The sequence below is a fragment of the Monodelphis domestica genome, chromosome 2 (genome assembly GCF_027887165.1).
Source record: "Monodelphis domestica isolate mMonDom1 chromosome 2, mMonDom1.pri, whole genome shotgun sequence".
In the NCBI taxonomy this organism is placed as follows: Eukaryota; Metazoa; Chordata; class Mammalia; order Didelphimorphia; family Didelphidae; genus Monodelphis; species Monodelphis domestica.
This window is the reverse complement of record NC_077228.1, coordinates 275,589,478-275,609,145: the sequence shown is the minus strand read 5'-3', so window position 1 is coordinate 275,609,145 and position 19,668 is coordinate 275,589,478. Positions and strand designations below refer to the sequence as shown.

At 38.7% G+C, this 19,668-nt stretch overlaps 1 pseudogene; it reads right to left on the bottom strand.

Annotated features, from left to right (window-relative positions):
* Window positions 1-2,716: 2,716 nt before the first annotated feature.
* LOC130457361 (60S ribosomal protein L23a-like) lies at window positions 2,717-3,166 on the bottom strand (annotated as a pseudogene).
* Between the last annotated feature and the right edge of the window lie 16,502 nt (window positions 3,167-19,668).

The following is a 19,668-nucleotide window of genomic DNA, read 5'->3' as shown; positions in this document are numbered from 1 at the left end:
TTGATTTAAGAAATACAAATATTAACCTTCTAGGCTCTGAGAGGTTGTTAATTTGCCTTTTGTCAACCAGATACTGTGTCTGAAGTAGGATTTACAAATCCAGATCTTTTGACGGCTAAGCCATCCCTTTATCGCTGAGGTCTAATGCTTGACATTAAGACAATAAGAGACATGGTTGCCCCAGCATTTGTTGCCCAGTGCCTTTGTACATATTATTAAAATACATGATGAATGAATACACTAAAAGACTAATGGAAGCAGTGGCTTAACTCCACACTTTTTAATCTGGCATTCAAAGCCCTCTGCAATTTAGTCCTGACCTAACTGATCTTTTTTTTTAACCTCATAAGCACCATTTTTAATAGATATTGCTGTACTAAATAATCATCATCTTTAAACTACACAAGATGACCTTAACTCTCAGGAACCTCGACCTCTGGGACTATAATTTGAAGCTAAACTGTTCCATTCCCTTTGATCCTATTCTATCCCTAAATATGCTTTGCATTTTTCAACCTCATCTTTTTAACCAAATACTATTACCCATCCTTAAAAATGCAGCCCTGATCTCCTTTATGAAGCCTACCCTGCCCTTTTATTATCTATTCTATGTATTTGGCAATAAAATCAGCTATGCCTTCTGACATCTCTTGTACTGTTTGGTTATTCAGTGCTTTTTCTTTTTAACTGTTGTCTATCTAACCTCACTGGGGGAAAGTCTTCACATGTTTAGGGTAGACACTCTCCTAATTCACTAACAGGTTTGAGACCTGTCATTTACTTTCAACCTGGCTTTAGCCCATTTGATGAGATAGTTTTACTGGAGTGTGGCCACTGTACCCGCTACAGCTTCTAGGAGCATGAATGCTTCAGGGGCAGTAAGATTTGAGTGAAGTGCACCGGCCTTCAAAGAACAAAGATTTTGAGTTCTCATTGCTAACTGTGAGATCATAAACTAGTCACTCAGTCTCTTAGAGTCTCAGTTTCCTTATCTGGAAAGAGATGATAATAACATTTTTGTGCTACCTACCTCAAAGGGTGTGATTGTCAGGAAAATGCTTTGTAAACTCAAAAGAGCTATATAAACATGAGTCATTTTTCCTTGAGTAAGAGAATATAGCAATATTTTATTACTACTTTATATTTTCAGTTGCATATAAGCACAATGCCTTGTAGGCAGTAGTCCCTTAATAAATATTTCTCCATTGACAGTGGCCTGGAGCAGAGATAGGTTAAGCAACATGTCCAAGGGCACAGCCAGCCTGTATCAAAGGTGAGGCTTTTCAAATCTGGCCTCAGATACTTCCTGGCCCTGTGACCCTGGGCAAGCCACTTAACCTCCTTTGCCTATCTTTTACCCCTTTTCTGCCTTGGAACTGAAACAGCATTGATTAAAAAAAAAAAAGGGTGAGGCTTGAGCCCAAGTCTTCGATTCTGCACTATTCACTCAGGGTGGATGGAGTGTTCAGAGAGGACTAGCACCTCTGGAGTGAGGCCTTTTCATCCCCTTTTGGAGTCCCCTTCTCTCTCTCTCTCTTTTTTTTAAACCCTTACTTTCAGTCAATCAATACTGTATAAGGGCCAGGCAGTGGGGGTTAAGTGACTTGCCCAGGGTCACAAAGCTGGGAAGTGTCTGAGGCCACATTTGAACCCAGGACCTCCCATTTCTAGGCTTGGCTCTCAATCCACTGAGCCACCTAGTTGCCCTGACTCCAAGTTTCTATGAAGGTATTCCTCTACTTTGGTAGATGGAGTGGGAGTTCCTTATGTCAATGAAATCACAGACCCTAATACCTGCACCAGTTACTTAATAATGTTTTTTTTGTGGGGAAAGTACTTTCTGTGGTGAATTCTGGAGATGTGAGCCACCTGTCTAGAAGTGATCCAAATTTTGTTGCACTATTTTCACACGTTTTTTAGTTTAAACATCTCCTGTGAGAATATGATTCAAAATAGTTACGACACATAAAATCAACCTCAACCTCACTTTTTTTCATCTTGGAGATGCTAGGAATGTCATCAATTAGAATTAAAATGATAAATGTTTAATAAACCACTCCAAGTAGGAGGCTGAATACCTGAATATGGATGGAGGGCTCCAAATTAGGACCCTTCTTGGCAAGGGCTTGGTAGGTAAAAGCACTTACAAGAATAGCTGCTGTATATTCAGACATTCAGAAGTAACTCTGGGCTAGGGAAATGGTCTTTTTTATATTTCTTGTATTTCCTTCATCCCTCAAACAGTTGTCTTTTTTTTTTTAACCCTTACCTTCTGACTTGAAATCAGTACTGTGTATTGGGTTCCAAGGTTGAAGACAGATAAGGGCTAGGCATTGAGGGTTAAGTGACTTGCCCAGGGTCACACAGCTAGGAAGGGTCCCAATCCAAATTTGAATCCAGGACCTCCCAGTCTCTCAACTCAGTGCTCAACTCATTGAGCCACCTAGTTGTCCCTTCCTGATTCATAAAGTTTTAATCATTAAAACATCTGAATTTGAAATATTTAACAAAGGTGTTTTTTAAAGACAATTTCCCCAATGATAATAAGATAGCAATTTCTTAGAGTTTAAACTTGGCTGGGAGTAGAAGAAGGAGGTAATACTAATCATTTTGGAAAAAGAAAAAATTTTGGTGATATTAAAAGGTTGTTACCTATCAAACCATGCCTTCCACTTTTCTTTTAAACTGGAAAACTATTTATTTCAAGTGAAGGTAGATAGCAGTTTAGATCATTTCAGTTTTGTTGGCAACATCCAAAGCATTATAGTCTGGAACAAGTTGGACATAGGCCTTCTTTCCAACTGATGGATCAGTGTGTTGGCCTTAGCCATGTCAGTGTCATGCAGTTTCTTCACTACCAGCTCCATCAGATGCTTGCTGACTATGAGGTTTACAATGAAGACCATGATGGTGGTGTCTTCATTCTTTTTAACAGAAGACTTAGTGGTCAAGGGAAACTTACCATGGTGTAGTACCAAGCTTGTTTCTTTGAGGAGCACTTTTCTGAGGGTATTTGGCCTGCCTTTGTAGTCATGGTGACTTGGGTGGCCAGATCTTTTTGTGGCTCTGGACATCCTTCAACACTGCCTTCATGGCCTTCAAGACTTGGCTTCTGTCTTGGAGGTAAGGTGGGAATAACTGCTTCCTTCTTAGATTTTGGTGCCATCTTGGAGAGAAGGGTCTTCCTTGGTGTCTTTTACAGGTGTGTAGAGCCAACCTATTCCTTCTATTTTTAAGCTGAGTTGGAATTGACTAGATCATTAGTTGAAAATCCTTTAGCAATACTCATAGCCCTACAATAAAGAATAAATATGCTTTGGACGCTGAGAACATTTGAAAACAAATGACCAGTTGGTTTTATTCTGTATCCAGGCATTTCTCTTCCACAAAAGAATTTTTCTTTCTTTCCTTTTTTTTTTACAGGGTAAAGTTTGATCTTGAAATTTGATGAAACAAAGGGAAGAGGGGAAATTCAAATGAGGCCCATTTCCATATCTGTTTTTGCAATCTTCAATTGTCTCAAAAGATGTCCTGAAATTCCACCTAAGTTACCCTCCCCTCCCCCTAATTAACTTTATATTTTACTAACAAATTAAAGTTAAATCACACACAAATACATGCATATATGCCATACATAGGTAATAGATTTTCTTTTAGACAATCTCAATTTCAAGAAAATGGAAGTATGCTTGTTAATCAGGTTTTGCAAAAGCAAAATCCTTTCTCAACCATGTGTTCTAATTTTTGGTTCAGAAAACAAGGTCACCCTGGAGCACTTCTTTTGGAGGATAGCAAGGAATAATAATAGTAGTCTCTGACATTCATATAATTCTTTACATCCATTATCTCATTTGAGCCTGGCAACAAGCCTGTGAGGCAAATAGATGCTCTGTGGTTTTTATCATCCCCATTTTTCAGATAAGGAAACTGAGGCTAACTAATTGATCCATGGTCACCCACCTAAAACTCAATTGCAAGTACGGCACTAAAATAATTTATAACAACCTGTCTTTCTGAGAAAGAGTAGGAAGGTATTAGGAAGTCAAAGGAGGGCATGGCATCACTTAGGAGCAGCTAGATGGCACAGTAGATAGAGTGCTGGGCCCAGAACTGGGAAGACCTGAATTCAAATGTGGCTTGAGATACTTCCTAGCTGTGTGACCTTGGGTTAAGTCACTTAACTCTATTTGCCTTATTTTCTTCATCAAATGAACTGGAGAAGGAAATGGCAAACAACTCCTGAATCTTGGCTGAAAAAATCCCAAATGGGATCACAGTCAGACATGATTGAAAAACAATACAGCATCACACCTATAAGATGGTTGGGAATCAGTGTAATGGAAATCAGGAAAGAACCCAGCAGTTTTATCTCTTAGATAAAATATGAAATTTATTTCAAGTGTATAAATCCCTTTCAGATGTCTCATTCTCCAAGCATAACTGTAAAAGGATTGTTTTTCCCCCTGCCTGTTAGCAAATGCTTTTAGTATATTTGCTGCTGCAACTAGAAATATATCTTTTTCCATTACCTACTCTTTTTTTCCTTAATGAAGCATGACTAACTTGGTTTGGTTATTTATTTATTTTTACACATTATCATATGTAGGAATGCCAGAGCCTGTCTGGAAAACCTGGGGGAGTTTCTGAGCCTCAATTTCCTCATCTGTAAAACACAGAAAATATTATCTGTAATACTTGCCTTACTGGGTTGTTGTCAGACTCAAATAAGAAAATCAATGCAGAGAGTTATATACATGTATGCATATGTGTAATTCACATATGTAAATCACTTTGTAAACTGAAGGAGGAGGCTAGCTGAAAAAAGTTTCCTTTTGTTATCTATTTCAGTATGAATAATGACTATTTATTGTGCAGGACACATAGAAGACAAGGTTGCAGAGCATTACTGCTGGTTAGGAAAAAAAATTGAAAGGAGGGATGATTTAAAAAGTAAAAGCCCACAGGAAACCTGGACTTTTGAAAACACCTTATTGGAAACCTAGGAGAAACATGTGCCCCAGATCAAAAAAACCACGTATGTGAACAAAAACACTGCATGTCTAACTGATGAAGAGAAAGAGGCTATCATAGGGGGAAAAAAAGCCATCTTTTTTTAAATGGAAAAAAATTACCCATGTGAGAACAGGAAAAGCCACAAAGTATATCCAGGTGCAAAAAAAAAAAAGATTTCATAAAGCATCTTTTAAGCCACTACAAAGTCAGTTTTAAAAGAAAAAAAGCTCACTTCATGTCTATACAACTTATTTGGTGCTAAATTTCACCTTATTTTGATTTTTCCCAAGACTTTCTCCTCTGTTCAACTAGATTATAAAATGCTGTTAGGTAAAAAGTGTTTCTTCATTTAGGTAATATTTATAAGGCCATATATCCAGTTTTAAATATCATATGTGACTTAGAAGACCCTCAGTTACAGATGAGTGGCTTGTGGATATTAGCAGAGGGAGTTCCCCCACACTGATGAAATCCCAGGTCTCTAAACAAATCCATGTGATTAAGATCTAGGTGAATGATGCAGATGATAAGCTCTTTTGAGTTCAGAAGAGAGAGAAAGGAATGTGGCTTAAAGTCATCTGGGAAAGGTTGGAATTAGATTATTTTAGAGCTGGAAAGGATCTCCCTCCCATACATCTTAGATGCCCTTTCCAAGATATTGCTATACAGGCAAAGATAGAGATATTTCTTGTTCGGTTTTAGTCCACCAAAGTAAAACAAATACTGTAATAAAGCAAGTAACATAAATTTTTTTTTTGTTTCCCAATGCTTAGAAAAGTTATGTTTATACTATACTGCAGTCTATTGTATATTGTAGTGCAATAGTATCATGTCTAGAAAAAAATGTATATTCCTTAATTTAAAAATACTTTATTGCTAAAAAAGGCTAACCATCATCTGAGCCTTCAGTGAGTCATAATCTTTTTACTGGTGAGGGTCTTGTCTCCATGTTGATGGCTACAGACCAATCAGGGTGGTGGCTGCAGAAGGTTGGGGTAACTGAGGCAATGAAGTGTACCAGCATAGATGGACTCTTCCTTTCACTGGAACACTTAGAGGCCACAATAGGGTTATTAATTGGCCTCATTTCAATATTGTTGTGCCTCAGAGAATAGAGAGGCTTGAGGAGAGGGAAAGACATGGGGAAAGAATGGCTCCTCAGCAAAGCAGTCAGAAAACACACAATATTTATCAATTAAGTTTTTGTATTTGGTTCTAGATCACCAAAGTAAAACAAATATTGTAATAATGCAAGTCACGTACATTTTTGGCTTCCCGTGGTTCCTGGTGCCCCAAAACAATGATAATGATAACTTTAAAGATCACTGATCACAGATATAATAATAATGAAAAAAGAATGAAATAATGGGAGAATTACCAAAATGTGACGTAGAGACACGATGTGAGCACATGCTATTGGGGAAATGGTGCCAATAGACTTGTTCCATGTAAGATTGGCACAAACCTTCAATTTGTAAAAAATGTAATATCTGAGAAGTGCAATAAAGATAAGCTCAATAAAACAAGGCATGCCCATAATCTTCCTGCCTTCTCTTGCTTGTCTCTTCCTTCTCAGTCACATCCTAGGTGTGCTTGAACCTGCTTTAGAGCGCCAGTTAGAAATCATTGAATTATAAATTGGTTCTTGGTTTATTGTTTTGTTGATTTTCTAGACTTAAGAAAGTGATAGATAAAATATTAATAATGCAGATTTAATTTAACATTCTCTCTTTTTTTGTTGTTGAGACCTTGTTGTTAAATATTTACCAGGATGTGAGTCACAGCTATCCCCTTCTTCCCAGTCACAAGGCCAACACCCTGGTTCAGAATATCTTTACTTTCTATACTCTTTCAATATCCTCTTAATTCATCTCTTGATCTTGTTTCTCCACAATCCTACCCATCCTTCAGGAAGCTACCTGATACTCCTGAGGCAAAGGTCTGTCCTTGTTACTCCCCTTCTCAATAAGGTACAATGGCTCTCTCACTTTTAAGATAAAAATACAAACTCCCCTGTTTGCCATTTGGAGCCCTTCACAAACAGGCTTCAGCATACCTTTGCAAGTTTACTTTGCTTTCTTCCCTTTCATGAATTCTTGAGTCCTACCAAGATGGCCATCTTGAAGTTCCTCACACACACAACATTCCTTCTCTTATCTGCTGATACAACCTTTGCATAGGCTGACCACCCAGACTAGAATAAATTCCTTTCTCCCTTCTGCCTCCTTGGAATCACCAGTTTTCTCCATTAGAATTCAGGCTCCAGGGACAGTTAGGTGGCTCAATGGATAGAGTATGGATAGATAGGCTTGGAGTCAGGAAGATCTGGGTTCAAATATGGCCTCACTCTAATATCTTTGCCAAGAAAATTCCACAAGGGGTCAGGAAAACATGGACCCAGTGAACAACAATGAGACAATGAGATAACTTTTGTAAGGTACAATGCAAACCTAAAAGAACTATTGTATGTACCAAATAGTCTTTCTTTCTTTCTTTCTCTCTCTCTCTCTTTCTTTCTCTCTTTCTTAATTCCTTCCTTCCTTCCTTCCTTCCTTCCTTCCTTCCTTCCTTCCTTCCTTCCTTCCTTTCTTTCTTCCTTTCTTTCTTTCTTTCTTTCTTTCTTTCTTTCTTTCTTTCTTTCTTTCTTTCTTTCTTTCTTTCTTTCTTTCTTTCTTTCTTTCTTTCTTTCTTTCTTTCTTTCTTTCTTTCTTTCTTTCTTTCTTCCTTCCTTTCTTTCTTTTTCTTTCTTTCCCTCTCTTTCTTTCTTTCTTTCTTTCTTTCTTTCTTTCTCTCTCTCTTTCTTTCTTTCTCTCTCTCTTTCTTTCTTTCTTTCTTTCTTACCTTCTTTCTTTCTCTCTCTCTTTCTTTCTTTCTCTCTTTCTTTCTTTCTTTCTTTCTCTTCCTTTCTCTCTTTCTTTCTCTCTCTCTTTCTCTCTTTCTTTCTTTCTCTCTTTCTTTCTTTCTTTCTCCCTCCTCTTTCTCTTCTTCTACCTCCTCCTTTTCCTCCCTCTTTTGTAGCCTTTCCCAGTTTTCCTTAATCTTAGTGTTTCTCTCTAAGACTACTCCCAATGCATCCTACATATATCTTGTTTGCAGATAGTTGCTTTCATGTTTTCTCCTTCATTAGGCTGTGAGCTCCTTGAAAGCAGGGATTGGTTTTTGTTTGGGTTTTTTTTTGGCCTTTCTTTACATCCCTGCCACACAATAGGCACCTAATAAATTATTAGTTTGACTAATACAAGATTCTTTAGTTTTTTGTGTCATGGCCTCCTTTAGCAGTCTGTGGATCACTTATCAGAATTCCACCCCCCCCCCTTTCTTTTCTTTTTTAATTAATTTGGTTTTTTTGTTACATTAAAATACCCAGGTAACTCCCTCCCTCTCTCCCTCCTCCCTGTTTGAGAAAGCATCATTTGACAAAAAGATATACATGTATATATAAAATTATATTTTGTTTATTTCTATTTATCAGCTCCTTTTCTGGAGGTAGACATATGCAGTCATTATTCAAACAATATTTCTGTTGCTGTATATAATGCTCTCTCAGTTGTTTGTTTCATTCTTCATAATTTCATGTCTTTTCCTGATTTAAAAAAAATAGAGAATAAGATAAAAAAAGAGAGGAAGAGAAGGAAAAACAGTGAGGAAAAATAGAGTAGATGGAAATATACAACTAATAATTATAATGGAAATGGAGAGCAGAGTGGATCAAAAACCCAAACCCAACAATATATTGTTTACAAAAAATTTTTTAATGAAATACACAGAATAATGTTTTTAAAGGCAAAAAATACATTGAGTTACAAAAGAAATCCATGCATATACAAATTTTGGATCCTGGGTTAAAAGCCCCTTACATATTAATAAAACAGGGGGGGGAAGCCAACAGAAAAGTTGAGTAAGATCACCTGATGATTCATTATAGTGCAATGTAATTAATGTTAATTAGCCTTGATTAAGCACCTACTAGTACAAAGCTCCGAGCTTAGACTTGCACAAACAATAATGAAATCAGACACAGTCCTGGCCCTCTAGTTGACTTCCTAATAGAAGGAATTTATACAAATTAGTATAATCCCTTATTCCTGTTGACATTTTCCACAAATTCCTATCCCTGATGTTGCATATCTGACTCTTTGTGATGCCATTGGGGATTTTCTTGGCCAAGATACTGGAGTGGTTTGCCATTTCCTTCTCCAGCTCATTTGACAGATGAGGAAACCAAGGCAAACAGAAGGAAGTGACTTGCCCAGGGTCACACAGCTAATAATTATCTGAGACCGAATTTGAACTCTAATCTTCCAGACTCCAGGACCTGTGCTCTATCCATTGCCCCACCTAGCTGCCCTCCCAATCCTTAGGATACTAATTTAATTTAACTCCGTTTAATTCAATAAACATTTCTAAATTGCCTACTGTATGCAAGATACCTAGTTAAGTATTCGGGCCATTCAGGAAGATCTGCCTTCCAGCGCTGGGTGTAGTGGAGGGGAAGGGGAGGGGAGATAATAACAGCATCTGGCATCTATTCAGTGCCTTGAGGTTTGCAAAGTGCTTTAACAAACTCTATTCCATTTTAACCTCACAAGTTATCCCCATTTTACAGATGAGGAAACTGAGCAGGCAGAAGTTATGTGACTTGTAGAGAGGGTCATATGGCTACTAAGTGTACAAGGCCATATTCGAATTCTTGTCTTCCTGATTCTAGGTCCAGTGTTCTAGCTATTACCTCAGATGACAGAGGGAGAACCAGAACTAGGTCAATCCTTGAAGCAAGTTGAGTATTAGTAGTCCCTCCATCCATATTCTGCCACACCACCCCCCACCTTAAATTTTGTTGTTATTGCTGAAGCTTTTTTTTTTTAAGTCACATAGGACCCTCTATGATCCTTCGTGGGGTTTTCTTGTCAAAGATGCTGGAATGGCTTGCCATTTCCTTCTCCAGTTTATTTTACGGATGCGGAAACTGAGGCAGACAAGGAAGTGTCTGAGACCAGATTTGAACTTGGGAAAAAGTCTTCCTGAATCCAGGTCAGACACTCCATGAACTACACCGTCTGGCCACCTCCTCCTTGTTCCCTTTAAACTAGGACGTCCTTATTCTGGAGACCCTGAAATGAGAATAGTATCAGTTTGCTTTCCAAAGCCCCGCTTCTCCCCCCCAAAAGCCCTGCTTCCCTAACATTGACATCTCTGTAGTTCACTAGTGGGTAAGAGGTTCACACTTTCCTTCTCATACACATTAGCCTTCTTCTCTTCTTTTGTATGGGCATCTTTTCCCACTAGCCGGGGTAGGGATTCCAGGTCTCCTTTCTATCAAACAAGAGTTTGCAGTGGGAGTCTGACAGCTTACTGTTCCCATCCCCAGGACCCTCCATCTCAAAAGAAAAATGCAGGGCTGGTTTGCCATACTGACCATCTTCATCCTCTCCAGTCCCTCACCCTCACTGGACCCTTTCTTGCGTGAAAAAGTGGCCGGGGTGGGGTTCCAGGGACAATTGGAGAGAGAGGTCCTGTGGGGAAGGAGGGAGAAGGGAGAGATTTCAGAGAAGGAAAGTGGGGAGAGGTTTCCCAGAAAAGGGTGGGGGTGAGAGGAAGGGAGGGGAGGAGAAGATTTATCTCCGCATTTTCTTTTTAGAATTCTCCTTTACTAAAGGGGTCTGTTTTCTAAAGCTCCCAAGGGAAGTGCCTTCTCCCAGATGAACTGGTTTCATTTTTCACCCTGTTGACCTCTCTAGGGTAGCTCACAGTGGACCCTGCTCTTCCCCTTTCTCAGACTCTTGGGAAAGCACCCAGCCTCTTAACCTGAGCCATGGTATCTGTTCATTTGCTCTTTGTTCTCCATTCCTGCTGTTCTGCCCTTCCTGGGGACCAATCAAAAGGAAAGATAATCATGGTACAAAAGTTGGGCACAAAAAGGAAATAGCAGAGACTTTGTTTTAATCTTTATTGAGGAAGTCATTAAAGACATTCATACACCCAAATTATTTTTTGAGTCAGATAAGTTGGAGATATTAGATCACAGTTGTTCTTACACAGGATGTTCTAGACTTAAATGACCCACTGGGTATAAATAATACCAGTAATACTAGAGGCAGGTGGTAGAGTGGATAAAGAGCTAGCCTCCCAGCTTGGAAGTCCAGGGTTCAGGTGATTTGTTCATTCATTTCAGTCATATCTAACTCTCTGTGACACCATTTGAGGTTTCTTGGCCAAGATCCTGGAGTGGTTGTCCATTTCCTTCTCCAGCTCATTTGAGAGATGAGGAAACTGAAGCAAAAAGGGTTAAGTGACTTATCCAGAGTCACACAGGTAGTAAGTCTGAGGTCAAATTTGAATTCAGGTCTTCCCGATTCCAAGTTGGGTCCTCCATCTACTGTGCCACCCAGCCATCATCTCTGACCTATACTGGTTGCATGATCCTGGGCAAGTCCATTGGCCTTCCTGTGTAGATCTGAAATGAAATTATAGGTCGAGTGGCCCCTAAAAGGAATTTTTTATAACCTTTATTCTAGAATTTTCATGAAGTTGATGGTTGAAATTGTAGAAATGATACCTAGAATATGGATTTGAATGAATGTTGTCTTTAAAAACTCAGCTTGGTATTAGGGATCAAATTGTCAACATCTCTTTCGTTCATAAGGATATTAAGTCAGGGAAGTATAGGTTTGGGAGTCAGGACTCCTGGCTCTGCCTCTAACTCTACCACCAGATCAAGTCACTTTCCAACTTTGGCACCAGTTTTCTCATCAGTAAAATTTGGGCGTTAGGCAGATTGGTGTCTAAAGTCCTCTTGAGCTCTGACATTCTGTTCTTCTCTGACTGACTCCAGAAATTATTCTGACAACTCTATAAACCTCCCTAACAACTTGGTTGAGTCTCTGGACATATATGTAATCATAATCGATGGGGAGAAAGACAACATAGCTTCTGAAAGAGGAAATAATGCTTCACTAACCTTTTCGAGTTCCCTGAGGGTAAGTATAATGAGAATGTAGACAAGGGAAATCCAGTGGAGATTTATTTATTTACACTTTCAAAAAAATTTCTGACTAGGTTATACAATAGAGACAAAGATATTTTGTTATGAAAGGAGACTAAAGAGAGGAAGTAAATCGTAGAGATAAAGGAGAACTTTTCTGGATGGAAAAATGTTAATAATCAAATGTCCCTGGAATAGTTATAGGTTTTGTTTAATATGTAACACTAAGTGAAGAACAAATCTTCCTTTAGCCCCAGACCTAGAGAACTGGCCAGCAACAGGCACTTTGATTTCTAGAGTTCATAACCCTAGAGGCTACTAAACTAATAAATTCTCCCTCAAGAGGAGTCCACTCTTAGCAGTCTCCAGGGTTGTGAGTGCTGTAAATCAAGGAACATGTTTAGGACCAGCTTCCTAAATGTCTTCAGCTTCAACTATCCATCATTTAAAAGTCTGAGCTTGACTCTTTTGAAGTCTTCCAAAATCTGAGATCATGTCTCCCCTCATATACAGTACAGTTGATGAACTTTGAGTCAGGATCAGGAATCTTGTCCCCTTCCAATCCTATCCAATAAACATTTATGAAGTACCTATGGTCCAGGCACTGCACTAAGTGCTAGGGATTTGTTGTTCAGTCGTGTCTAAGTCTTTATAACTCCATTTGGGGTTTTCTTGGCCAAGAGTGGTTTCTCCACCTTCAATTGTTAGATGAGAGCTAATAGGGTTAAGTGACTTGCCCAGGGCCACACAGCTAGCAAGGGTCTGACAACTGATTTGAATTCAGGAAGATGAGTCTTCCTGACTCCAGACCCAACATTCTTTATATTGTGCCACCTCACTTCTTAGAGACAAGTTGGTCTGAATGGCTTCTTAGGTCCTTTCCAACTGAGAATATAAGAACATAAGGTTTGCCAGCCTGGGTCACCCTTGGTCCATAAAACCCAAGATCCTATATCTGACAGAGACACTAAAAGATGCGTGTTTGGGATTGATATCTTTGGTAGCTCTGAACCAGTAAAGTCACAGGCTGTGCTTGACCTTAGCTAATTTACTTTCTCTCTCCAGGTCTCAGTATCCTCTTGTGTAAAATGAACAAATTGAATGTGTCTAAGAAGACTTTCAACTCTGAGAATCTATAATTTAATTAATTAATTAATCTCTAATTTAATTAAGTGGCAGAATTGAAACCAGAAGAAAAGAAAAGAAAAGAAACCAGAAGTCAGTTTTCTTGATACTGATTCTATATCCTTTATACCAATATTTTGCTATTTGTCTTCAGTAACCCATAGATAGTGAATATAAGGGCAGCTAGGTGGTATAATGGATAGAGTCCTGGACCTGGAGTCAGGAAAATCTGAGTTCAAATCATTTACTAACTGTGTGACCTTGGGCAAGTCACTTAATCCTATTTGCTTCAGTTGCCTCCTCTGCAAAATGAACTGGAGAAGGAAGTAGCAAATCACTCCAGGATCTTTGCCAAGAAAATCAGAAAGAGTTAGACAACAAAGTGAACATAAGGTCCACCGTCATACGGGACCATTTTATAAGGACATTGATGATAACTATTAACATTCAAATACTTAAACATTTCATTAATCAATGTATCAGTTTATCTCCATTAAAATGGTTTCTAGTAGTAGTAGTAGTAGTCTCTCAGTAACTGAGGATGACTATTGTCTTTGTGTGTTTTTGTGCACAAAGACACTTGTGCATGAAGGAGATTTAAGTGGAAAAGTCGATGCACAGAGACAGTCCCACTCTCTCGGCGTTGGAAGCCTGGGTCCAGTGGCACGAAAAGTCGATACACCTGGAGACTTCCTCAGCTGCATTGGATGGCCGTGTTGTCCTTTGTGCTCCATCATGCCCTGAGCACTCCACAGTGCTTTGCTGCGTCGCCCTCTCAGCCGATGAACCTTCTTATTGGTTTCTTCCGCCTGTTCTGCTGAAGCAGTCTTCACATGCTGGGTGAGCAAGGCCCTGGTTCACCAGGGGTCGACCTGATGGCTACCCTCACAAGGTTTAGCCGGCCTGTCGAAGCCGTTGCCTGGGGTGTGGCCGCTGCCACAGGCTAGCAGCTACTAGGAGCCACAAGTGAGAACTGGGTGTCAGGTGGGGGTCAGAAGCTGGAGAGCTGCCCTAGGAGGGCAGGACAAGCTCTCCATACCAAAGATACTACTCCTCCTTGAGCACTAGTAAGTAAATTTATATGCTCATCAGTTGAAACATTAAGAGAGAGCTTTTTTCCTCTATCCCTTATCATACTTCTCTGTAACTTTTGATACTAGTGACTAACTCCTCCTGACTTTTATCTTATTTGATAATATTCTTAGCAGATGGTGGAGTAGATAAGAGTATTGATCCTAGAGTCTGGAAGATCTGAGTTCAAATCTAGACCCAGATACTTACCAGCTTTGTGACCTTGGATAAGCCATTTAATTTGTTTTCCACCATTTCCTGAATTATAAAATGTGGTTATCAATAGCCTCTACCTCCCAGAGTTGTTGTAAGGATCAAATGAGATTATACTGGCATTATATACCTGGCATTATAGAAATGCTAACTATTGTTATTTTTTATGATATTATTATTATTGTTATATTTTATTATTATGACCTCATATTCACTTTTGTTGTGGTTGTCCAACTCTATCTGACCCCATTTGGGGTTTTCTTGGCAAAGATACTGCTTTGCCATTTCCTTCTCCAGCCCATTTTACAGATGAGGAAGTTGAAGCAAATAAAAATATTATTATTATTATTAATTATTGTTACCTATCTGATTGTTCTTTCTCAGTCTCCTTTGTGGGCTCTTCAGTTTCTCTCCTTTCCCCTAAGTGTAGGTGTCCCCCAAGGATCTGTCCTGGCCTTTTCTCCTTCCCTTCTGGAGACAGCCACATCATTAGAAAGAGTTGATTTTGAAATCAAGGGACTTGGGTTCAAAGCCTTACTCTTACTATCTGTGTAACTTTTGGCAAGTTATTTAATCATTCTGGCTCTTGTTTTCATTATTTGCCAAATAAAGTTAGATGAAGGAGTTAACCTAGAAGGCTTTTTCTAGCGCTATATCTATGCTCCTATGAGCTTCCCTCCACTCCTTGAGGATTTCATTAGTTCTCCTGGGTTTAATTATCTTGTTCTCTGGCTATGCAGATGAACCTTCAGATCTATCCATCCAGCACTGATCTTTCTCATGAGCTCCATGTCCTGGAAGACACCTCCACCTAGACATCTGCCTGATGCCATAAACTCAGGTGTGTCTAAAGCAGAGCTTACCTTTCCCCCTCGATCTGCCCTTCTCCAAATTTCCCAGTATCTGTTGAGAGTTGTCACTGTCCCAGTTACTAGGTTCCCAGCTTCAGTCAACCTTGATTATTTCTTCTCTCAAGCCTCTCAAATCCAATGCATTTATGAGGCCTGGGGCTTTTATCACTATAACATTTTTTCATAGTTGTCCTCTTGTTTTTGTTTTAAACTTTTTATTCCTAAAGTTTTATTTCTTAAATTTAAAAGCATTTATTTTCTCTTCATCCTAACTCACCTATACCCCCACTAACAAAAAAAACTTTGTAAAAAGAAAATATGCAGAGTCAAGCCAAATAAATTCTCACATTGGCTATATTCAAAAATGTCTTGAGTCTCTTGTGTCTCTGTCACAAAGAGGTAGCCTGCTTTACTCTTGGTCCCCTGCTATCATGGTTGGTCACTGATCATAATTGCTTGTCTTTACATTATTGTTTGGCACCTAGGTAGCAAAGTGGATAGAGCACGGGACCTGGAGCCAGGAAGATCTGAGTTCAAATCCAGATACACACACTAGCTATGTGACCCTGGGAAAGTCACTTAACCCTATTTGCCTCAGTTTCTCATCTGTAAAATGAGCTGGAATCACTCCATTATCTTTGCCAAGAAAACCCCAAATGGGGTCAAGAAGAGTTGAATGTGACTGAAATAACCTGAATGGTGATGAATAATATTGTTATTGTAGAAGTTCTTCTCTTGGTCCAGCTCACTTCTGTCTGCATTAGTTCATTAAAAAAAAATCTTCCCAGGTTTCTTTGCAACTTTTTCTTTGTCTTTTATGGCACAATAGTCTTATATTACATTCATGAATTTGTTTAGTCATTTCTAACTCTTTGCTACTGCAAAAAGAACTGCTGTATTTTTATACATATGTGATGTATATGTATATATATTTATATAATTATCTACATACGTTTTCCTCTTTCTCTGATCTCTCTGGAGTAAATTCCTTCTTTTTCAATCCTTTACCTCTTGCCTAAACGATTGTATTAGCCTTCCAACTTTTCTCTTTGCTACCTATTTCCTCAATTTATTCTTCCACAACAATTATAGTGGTAAGACCCAAGTTTAACCAGCCATGTCATTTATTCCCTGGGCCAAAAATCTTCAGCAGCTCTCTCTCATGAGACAGAACTTCCTTAGCCTGGCATTAAAAACCCATCATAATCTGATGTCCACCTGCCTTACTAGATATTCTTCATTAATTCCTTTCATGATCTCTAAGTTTTAGCCATGCTAGAAAACTAGCTATCCTTGAACACTTCTTAGTATTCTGGTTCCCCTCCCATGCCTGGGGTGCACGTCCTCCTTACCTCCAACTGTTAGGATCCAGGTTCGGTTCAGGCTGCATCCTCTACACAAAACCTTTCTTCATTCCTTATACCCTATTAGTCACAGTTTTGTCCCACTTAAGTTCATCTTGCATTTACTATTATGGGTACATGAGGTGTCCCTCTAGTTAAAAAGTAAATTCCTTAAAGACAGAGATCATTCTGATTTTTCCAGGGGTGTTTTATCTATGAAATGCTCAAATGATTGCACATAGTAGGCTCTCAATGGATTTGTTCACTGAGTTAATAAAGCAATGGCCTCTAATAATCGAAGTGAGAGGATAAAAGTCAGAATTGGGGAATGCAGGCTACAGAGAGAGCATGGTATGCCCCTGATTGATGAAATAATTGAAAAATGAGTGCCATTTGATTTGGTGAAATGATTTATTGGGTTCAAATTCAGATTAGCAGAAGAACTTTCAAGTCAGCCAACATGACTTTAAAGTCAGGATAATTTTGTAGTCTATTAACCATCTGTGATCAAATTGGTGGAGGAGAATCCTGGGATCCAGAATGACCTTTTCTACAATTCAGGGAAGAAAGTAAGGGAAGGGACCCAGGCCTGGCAAACTTAAAGTCTAATCATAATTGCAAAGTAAGCTAGTAGTGTATTTTCTACACTTTTCTTCAATTTTCCCCTGGAAAGCACTGGACCTGGAGTCAGGAAGACTCAACATGAGTTCAAATCCTACCTCTGATACTTCCTAGCTATGTGACTGGCCTCAGACAAGTCACTTTACCCTGTTTACCTCTGCTTCCTCATCTGTAAAATGAACTGGAGAAGGAAATAGCAAACCACTTCAGTATCTTTGCCAAGAAAGCCCCAAATGGGGTCACAAAGAAACTGACTAACCAATAACAAGCTTAAAAATCTAATCTCATTGGATTCCTAATCTCCACTCACTTGGTTGGGATTTCCCCTAGAAGTGTTATGAGTTTGTTTCCAGAGGAACAAATTCCAGGGAAGGATGAAGGAAATGTTACTATTCTCTTGCTAACTGGGCTCTTGTGAAACTCTTTTCTGTCCTTTCCACACCTTTATGAGAAAATGTATCTATGGTCAGTAATTATTGGGAACTAGTCCCTTGTAAGAGGGACAGAATATACCAAGGAGAGACCCCATATCAAATGATCCTAGGCACTGACTAGTAGCAAAGGATTATTGCTGTGGTATGGTTCATGGTCCCATTTAGGGTTTTCTTGGCAAAGATACTAGAGTGGTTGGCCATTTTTTTCCCCCTGCTCATTTTGCAGATATAGAAACAGAGGCAAATAAGGTTAAATGACTTGCCCAGGGTCACATAGCTATTAAGTGTCTGAGGTGGGATTTGAACTCAGGGAGAGAACTCAGTCCAGCCTAGCTGCCCTGCGACTTCCTTTCTGGGGTCTGCCCTCCTTTTGCTCTGGTGTTGTCTGACTTTATCCTGAGCCCTGGCTGATGCTGTTTTTACATTGTATTTTTATTAATGAGGATGATTTTGAGTCAGTATCCCAAAGAGGTACTGAAATAGATACTGTGACACCCACATACTCAGTCTCAGTCTTAGTTTCTCCTATTCAAAAGTGTGTGACTTTCAGGCTCTCTGTGTGTGAGAAGAAATGAGTGAGGGCAGTTGTGAAACTCACCACTTCTGGAACACATCTCGTGTTTATCTGCATCTGAACCTTCCTTCAAGTTAACCTCTTCCCCCTTTTTATGTTTATTGAAATCTTCCCAGGCCCAGAAAGCACTACCTCTCCCTTAAAGCCCAGCTAGGTGGAAGGGATCTCTCCTTGGAACATATTGATCTTTCATAGGCTACTTAATGGCGACTCTCCCTATTTTGGGCTTTTCCCAACTCCCCCAATTAAACTATAGCATCTAGAGCGAAGAAACTGTATCTTAGACACAGGAGATACTAGGCAAATATTTGTAGATGGCAGGCAAGCGAACAGTTAGACAGGAAAGGAAGGGGGAAGAAAGGAAGATGGAAAGAAAGGAGAAACTACCAATCGAATTCCCTTTATTTCCCAATTCAGTCACTAGGTGTTGAATAAATAATACTGTTGAATTTGAAGGGCTTTGAACAAAGACTCTAATATCACAAATTTATTAGGAATATAACATTTAGTGCTGGAAAATTAAAAGAGGATTGAAATTATTTTTATTTACAATACTGTTGAATTTGAAGTACCTTGAGCAAAGACTCTAATCTCATGTGTTTATTAGGAATATAATATTTAGTGATGGAAATTAAAAGAGTATTGAAGTTATTTTTATTTATAATTAAAATGTATTTGAATTAAAAGTATTTTACTTATAATTAAAATTTATTGAAATTGTATTTATATTTCTTTACAAAGTATATTAAAATCATTGTTATTTCTATTTTATTTACCATTCAAATTATTTTATTTATATTTTATTTGCATGTAAAATAGTATTTAGTGCTTTAAAATTTTTAAAAAAATACTCTTAGAGGGGGCAACTGGGTAGTTCAGTGGATTGAGAGTCAGGCCTAGAGATGGGAGGTCCTGGGTTCAAATTTGACTTTAGACACTTCCTAGCTGTGTGACCTGGGCAAGTCATTTAATCCTCATTGCTTAGACCTTACTGCTTTTCTGCCTTAAAACCAATATGCAGTATTGATTCTAAGACAGAAGGTAAGAGTTTAAAAAATAATTATCTTAGAAAAATGTGAAGAGGATGATAGGATCATTTTAGTAATGAGAAAACTGAGGCCAGAGATAGGAACTGACTTGTTCAAAGACATACCAGCAGTAAGTAGTAAGTAAATAGGTTTGATCACAGAATCTTAGGATTGGAAGGGAAGTTTATAGAGAAGTTCTAGAATATCTATTATATTCCTTCTCTAGGGATAAGCACCAGTGAATAGATTGCTTGTCTTGGAATCAGAAAGATGTGAATTCAAATCATGCCTCAGATTATACAGATACACTATCTGTGTAAGTTATTTAACCTTTGTCTGCTTCATTTCCTCTACTGTAGAAGATTGCAATAGCACCTATATCTCAGGGTTGTGGTTGTGAGGATCATATGAGA